Source organism: Palaemon carinicauda, chromosome 10 (genome assembly GCF_036898095.1).
Source record: "Palaemon carinicauda isolate YSFRI2023 chromosome 10, ASM3689809v2, whole genome shotgun sequence".
NCBI lineage: Eukaryota > Metazoa > Arthropoda > Malacostraca > Decapoda > Palaemonidae > Palaemon > Palaemon carinicauda.
The window spans coordinates 91,081,506-91,089,523 of record NC_090734.1 but is presented as its reverse complement, the minus strand read 5'-3'; positions in this window follow the sequence as shown (position 1 = coordinate 91,089,523).

Genomic DNA, 8,018 nt, shown 5'->3' with positions numbered 1-8,018 from the left:
ATCATGGATTCTGTCGCTTGCTATATATGGGTTATTTAGTTAGCCAGAGCGACGTTCCCAGTTTTTTTGCTTTAATAATCTAGCTATTTAGCTGCTCTAGGAATTCTTATATGATGCCGTTAGTTTTTAGTTCAGCGATTTAGCCCTGGATAGGTACGCTCCTCGGACACACCTTTAAGGGTATACTCGGACGCGTGCGACCCCGACGCCAAAAAAAATTCTTGAAAAATCAGTTTTTGCAGTAACCTCCTTTTTTCTTTTGCCAATAAAAAATTTCAATGAATGCTTAAAACAACTGTAAAGATAAATACTACTCATCTGCAGAAAAACTTTTTATTATAAATATTTTCAAAAATTAAGTAGAAAAAAAGGCCTTACATAAAAATTCATAAAAAAAAGGTTTATACATATATACACAAATCCTTTTAGGAATTGATTCTTGAATGTTTAGGACACATCTTGATGTATTTTGGATGAAGTCAGACCCATGGAGGTGAAGATCTGAAATGAGAAAAAAAGGGTAACTTTTTTTGGCCAAAAAAATTTGTCCAAATTTCATGAATTTTTTTGGGTACCCAAATGAAATAGGAAGTGGCTAATTTTTTTTAGGGAATAAACATATGTTATCCTAAAATAGAAATATGTAAAAAAATCTTCATTATTTTGTAAATTACATTTATATCAGGGGCCATATCTAAAGGTAATTTTTTGAGTACTTAGAAATTTCGTAAAAAAATACATATATTTAATATATAATATGATATTTATGCAGGTAAAAATATACCAAAATATCACAAATTCTAGAGGGAACAAGAATATATATAGATAGGGCAACTTACGCTTCGGATATGTCCACAAAATGGCCGCCAACCACACTGACTCAGACTCCCTAATCTGCCACTTGAAACGTAGGAAGGGTATGTCAATTTCAAGGTGTTATTTACTAATCTAATTATTCTTGGATGTGCATAAAAATTGTATGGTGCGTTGCTGGATAATTGTCGATTATTTTACGACTATAAAATTAAAATTCTGACTCCAAAAAAATTTTTTTAAGGGAAATAAAATCGAAAAAAAAATGTAAAACAATATAACATTTTAGCTAAAAAAATTTGATGATATTCAATCAAAAAAGAAGTAAACAAAATTTTCCGACAAATAAACATCTAGAGGAATCATTACTCTGTGATAGTTCCTTAGTACGTAGTAATTTTGAAAGAAATGGGAAAAAACGAAAAAGTGGCAATCACCGGAAAATCGAACACATACCTATATATACGCCATATCTGGCTAAAAAAAAGATAGGCATGGGTAGCCAGATCATCTAGAAACACTTTCCAACACTATAAAAATATAAGTTTTGCGACACTACTTGCCAATTCCTTACGGTAACATGACTAAGCCAAAAAATGCAAAACAAATAAAAATGGGCAGTCGTGGAAAAATGGCTAACATTCTAATATACGGCATTTCAGAAAAAAAAAATTCAGCCACGTGCTAGGCAAACCATCAAGGCACATTTTCCGACAAATAAACATCTAAATGAATCATTACCCTGTGATAGTTCCTTAGTACGTAGTAATTTTGAAAGAAATGGGAAAAAACGAAAATATGGCAATCACAGGAAAATCGAACACATACCTATATATACGCCATATCTGGCTAAAAAAAAAGATAGGCATGGGTAGCCAGATCATCTAAAAACACTTTCCAACACTATAAAAATATAAGTTTTGCGACACTTCTTGCCAATTCCTTACGGTGACATGACTAAGTAAAAAAATGAAAAACAAATAAAAAGGGGCACTCGCGGAAAAATGGCCAACATTTTTTTATACGCATTTCAGAAAAAAAAATTTCAGCCACGTGCTAGGCAAACCATCAAGGCACATTTTCCGACAAATAAACATCTAAATGAATCATTACTCTGTGATAGTTCCTTAGTACGTAGTAATTTATAAAGAAATGGGAAAAAACGAAAAAATGGCAATCACAGGAAAATCGAACACATACCTATATATACGCTATATCTGGCTAAAAAAATAGGCATGGGTAGCCAGATCATCTAGAAACACTTTCCAACACTATAAAAATATAAGTTTTGCGACACTACTTGGCAATTCCTTACGGTAACATGACTAAGCAAAAAAATGCAAAACAAATAAAAAGGGGCACTCGCGGAAAAATGCCCAACATTCTAATATACGGCATCTCAGATAAAAAAAAGACATGCACGTGTTAGCCCAGCCATCAAGGCACACTTTCTAACACATAAACATGAAAAAAAAAAATCAATAATATACGGCAATTCCTTACTACGTAGTAAATTTTTACAAATATTGAAAAAAAAACAGAAATTGGCAACACAGTTAAATACCCAATATACCAATAACTACGTCGTATCTGACAAAACAAAAGTCACGCATGGGTAGCCAGATCATCTAGACACACTTCCAACACTAAAAAAGCAAAAGTTTTACGACGCTATTTGGCAATATCTTACGGAAAAATGACTTGGCAAAAAAATGAAAAAAAATGAAAAAGGGGCACTCGCGGTAAAAGGCCCAACATTCTAATATACGGCATCTCAGATAAAAAAAAAAAAGACATACACGTGTTAGCCCAACCATCAAGGCACACTTTCTAACACATAAAATGAAAAAAAATCAATAATATAAGGCAATTCCTTACTACGTAGTAAATTTTTACAAATATTGAAAAAAAAAACAGAAATTGGCAACCGCAGTTAAATACCCAATATACCAATAACTACGTCGTATCTGACAAAAACAAAGTCACGCATGGGTAGCCAGATCATATAGACACACTTTCCAACACTAAAAAAGCAAAAGTTTTACGACACTATTTGGCAATATCTTACGGAAAATTGACTTGGCAAAAAAATGAAAAAAAATTAAAAAGGGGCACTCCGCGGTAAAATGGTCCTCGTGGTGATGAACGACATTTTAACTAAAAAAAAAATCATGCACATGGAAGCCAAACAATCCACCAAGACTTTCCACAACTGATAACCTATACAAGTTGCTCCATTCTATGACAATTTCATAATAAGTAATAACTTTGATAATTATGCAAATTACCTTAGAAGGGTAAACTCGGTCGCGCTCGACCCCGACGCGTCTCAGAAATCAGGGAAGGAGTACAGCTACAGCAATGCACATCTGGACACTACCTAGAGCGTGTAGGCGAGACACCTACTGCAGGTCGATCACCTACAAATTCAGTCACGGGGGTGAGTCACGTGAGAAAAACCTCTTTTTTTTTATGCTCGGGGTCGCGGACGACCCAGCCGTACCGTTCCAGGGTTAGGTAACCGATCTTGCCCTTCGCGAGGCTTAGTAGTCTAGGCGTCTGGCCCTAGTACTTTCATGCATGATATAAGTTTTCCGAGTGTTATGTTATTCAAGCTATACGCAAATATTTTATACATGTAAGATATTGTTGAATTTTCTTTTCCAAGATTGTATACGAGAGAGTTTCGGTGATTTAGGTAATCGATTCTCACCGCACCTAGGCTAGTAGCCTATGGTACTGTAGTATACTTTCGCACATCCCCGATTGTTCTTCTCTCCTCCGGAGACTAAGTTCAATCCCTCTCTCCCTCTGAGTAAGCCTTAGGCTTAATCCTAGCGGTTCTATCTGAATAATATTCAGGTATAACTATACTAGGATATGTCTGTCCTGACCTGATAACCAGAGTGACTGTTTTTTTTGGGTTGGGGCAGAACATCAGAGTTTCTAGTCTGTGTGCTGCATCTTCCTAGCATAGAGAATGAGCTTCCTTTGCTAGGTTAGGTGCAGGCATAGGAAGCTTTGCTTCCCTAGTCCACGTCAGAAGGATTCTGGTCGAGATGATTACTTCCTCTAGTAGTCTAGCAGACTGTCTTGTGTTGTTTTTTCTCGGGCTGGAGAATGAGTTTTCTCCGTTGACTGGCGAAATAACTACACCTAACTTTGTTCTGGTTTGGAGGAGGATAGCAAGTATTGCCAGTCTTCCTCCCTAATAGACAACTCTAGGTTAGGATGAGCTTCCCTAACTGCTGAGTGTGTCTCTTGCTAGAACGAAGTTTATAGGACCCTTATCCCTTCCCCCCTTTCTTTCTTTCTTTTGGCCGCGATCCTACTTCCGTACCTAGTGTAGGTTAGAATGGAGGACAGGCTCAGGTCTCTGCCGGCTGGCAGAGACCCTTTTTCTTTTGCAGAGTGAACCCCAGAACTCCCTTGGTCTCCTTTCCATGTCTGCCAGTAGAGTCCGGCAGGCTATGGATTTCTTGGAGGCCTGAATGCTACATACTCCCCTTCCATATGTTCACTCTTTCTGGATGGAAGGTCGTATGGCAATGCCGCCTTATAACATTACATCAATTCTGTTTCTCTAACTAGTGTTTTCTACCCCTACCCCAGCTGCCGGCTGGCATAACAGCCGGCAGCCGGGCAGGTGGATGTTCTCTGGTTCTTAGCCACTGTCGGCAGACATGGGTATTGCTACCTTTGCCTCCCGGCAGTGGAAACACATCATGAAATCTGCTGGCCAATACGATTAGCGGCCGGCATCTGGGTGTTAGTGTATCATTGCCGGCCGGCACACATTTGCGAACCAGTGACCTGCCGCCTATTAGTTATTGGTAGTATATCTTTGAACTATACAGGGGTAAATGCCGGCTGGCACAGCAGCAGACGATGTACAGTAGTTACTATATTTGTAGTGTAGTACACACTGCATTAATAAAACTACAGTACAGAGTATGTTGTAACACTAAAGTTCTTCCAACATACTTAATGTTATCTTGTACAGCCTTTTGTTGAGACCGTACAATATATAGAAAGTGAGTTCTTTCTGTATTCATTCTATCCCGTATATTAAAACTTTATTTCAAGGTGTGATCTGAACCTTAAATTTCCGTTTAGGAAATTAAATAAGGTATTCTAGAATAGAATTAACCTTAGTTTTAATATCTTGGGAGGTTACAGCAATTAGCTGGACAGGAAATACAAGTATGTGTCTTTCCTTCTTTCTTTTATAGCTTTACTGTGTAAGCTACATGTTCTAATATAAGTAAAAAGCCTTCACTTGATACTCATGGACTTTTTTTCTCTTTACAGGAGGACCATCCGAAGTGCGGGGAGTGTATTCTGCAATGTCCGCAGTAAGAACTTCTGTGGACATCAGTTTTTGCAGGAGGCACGCAGCATGCGCAGCCTCCAGAGGTGATCTCCGGTATTGGGACCCTCAGGTTTGTAGAGTAAGATCTAACCTGATTACTGAAGCATTTGACACCCCTAAGTCGACGGAGTCAAGGGATGCTGCCAGGGAAAAGTTACGAACATGGGTGAGGGGTTTTCAGAAAAACACCTCAGGGCCCTACTTTCCAAATGAGAAGAGGAGGGCCTACCTTTTCCCTAAAGCATCGGCTGATACAGTCATTCCTCAGCCTCAGGTGGAGATACCAATTGCCCAGAATCCGGTAGATTCTGAAGTCTCAGCCGCCCTTCAAGACATCCATTTGGACGATAAGATGTCGGAGGTGTCAGATTCTACAGAGAAGGACCTTCTAGGAGAAGTTCAGGAGGAGGATCTGTCCCAGGCTCCTCAATTAGAAGAGGAAGAAATCGACGAGGTGTCAGTTACATCAGTTCCGGACCCAGAACCTGTTCCCTCTACATTGTCTGCTATCCCAGATGTCCTGGGAAGCACTCTTTCTTCTATTGTTGTGAGGATTCAACAAATTCAAAAGAAGAATGATGAGAAGGAATCTGCAATGAAACTGGAGATAAGTAGACTTGCAGCATCACGTGGGCCCCAGAAGCGACTAAACGTGAAGGATCTTCCTTTGTGCTCGGATACCAATCCTTGGAGGTATGCCGAACACATGCCAATGACAACCGGGAAGATCATTATTTCAGAAAAGCTGGGGAGCAATTCCTCTGGAAGAGGTGGAATTTTGGCCCAACAAAGATTCTTACCCGGACTGCTATGTCCGTCTTAGGAAGGAGCCAGCCTCAAAGGAGGAGACTAAGCCGAAGGAGGTCATAGTTCTTGACCATAGTAAAGTACAGGCGTTACTAGCGAGCTCGAAGAAACAGGGGGGCTTCACGAACTCAAAGGTGCCAGCCTTGAGTAAGAAGCTTTCCTCCTTTGTGGCTTCTCCAACCAGAACCTGTCCCTTCATGGAAAAGGGATATAAGGCAGCCTTAAAGGCGGTGGAGGCAGGGAAACCATGCCCCTGCTTGGAGGAGTGCAAGCCGTTATCTCTGACCTTGCCCTTGGACCAAGAAGACTGGAAGGACGTCCACCTTACCTTCTCAGTCGGGAAGCTGGAAGCTGATATTGCTGAACGTCAGTTTCGTGAGGAACTTCCAAAGCTGTCGGAGGTCTTCTTGGGCAGAGAGCAAGAGACGAAGGAAAGACTTGCGGGTATCGATATCGTTGCAAACGACATTAGAAACAATGGCAAGTGACCCCAAGAACCAGGATATGCTCATGGTTGTGGCCAAACCCCATCTATCCACAGTTACGAAGGATCTCTATAGCTTTATTAAAGCTAGGAGAGCCTGTAGAGAGTTCGTATTCGCCTCATCTGCGGTGAGGCACGAACCGAGGAAACTGATCTCCTCTCGTATCTGGGTTAAGGACCTCTTTCCCAACGAAGTGGTTAAAAAGGTAGTAGGCAAGGCCGCCACGGAGAATATGAACCTTCTCAAAAAGTGGGGCTTGGATCTTAAGAGAAAGTCTTCTCCGGATGAGGGTCCCCAACCCAAGAAGAAGACAGAAAGGCCTAGGCCATCCTCTCGACCGGCTAAACCCTACCGACAACAACAACAACAACTTCCTTTGACCGCGGTGCCTCAGATAGTGGCACAACCTCCAATCACGTACCAGCTGGTACCTCAACAAGTGGCGACACAGTTGCCAGTTTTTAACCCAGCCTTCGAAAGGCAGACTTCTTCCTTTCGTTCGAAAGCTAGATGAACAGCCAGAGGTTCTTCTAGACGCCTTTCAAGGGGAAGGGGATCCAGGGGAGGAAGCGGTCAAGGAGGCAAGGCCTCAGGTCCACAACAGCAGAAGTGAGATGCTTCTAGTAGGAGGGAGACTACAACTATTTAGGGATCGCTGGACCTTCGATGCCTGGGCCCACAGCCTAATAAGGAATGGACTAGGTTGGAGCTGGAGCAGTCCTCCACCTCAATTTCCTCAATTCTCCCAACACTCAGCCCCCGTTCTGGAAGAATATGTCCGAGAGCTCTTAGACAAAAGAGTAATCCGGAAAGTTAAGTCCATCAAATTCCAAGGAAAGCTCTTTTGTGTTCCAAAGAAGGACTCAGAAATACTCAGAGTCATTCTAGACTTGTCGCCACTCAACAAGTTAATAGTGAACTACAAGTTCAGAATGCTCACACTTCAACACATAAGGACCCTACTGCCCAAAAGGGCATATACCGTCTCTATAGACTTGTCTGACGCATATTGGCATGTTCCAATTAATCGTCACCTCTCCTCCTACCTAGGCTTCAAGTTACATAGAAAACTTTATACCTTCAGAGCCATGCCTTTCGGGCTAAACATAGCCCCAAAGATTTTCACGAAGCATGCGAACGCAGCCGTCCAACAATTATGCCTAATGGGGGTCCAAGTAGTACCCTACTTGGAAACTAGCTGGTGTGGGCAGCATCCAGGACAGAATGCATGCAAGCTTCTAAGATAGTGATTCAGTTCCTGGAACATCTGGGATTCAAGATCAACATCAAAAAGTCTCGACTTTCTCCAGCTCAAAAATTTCAGTGGTTGGGAATCCAATGGAATCCATTCCTGGGAAGAAGAGGAGGAGGAAGAGGGAGGGGAAAGAAATAGCAGGATATGTCAAGAGACTATTGAAATCCAAACGGATATCAAGACGTGAACAGGAGAGAGTCCTGGGCTCTCTACAGTTTGCTTCGATAACAGATCTAGTGCTAAGAGCACAGCTAAAGGATGCAACAGGAATCTGGAGAAAATATGC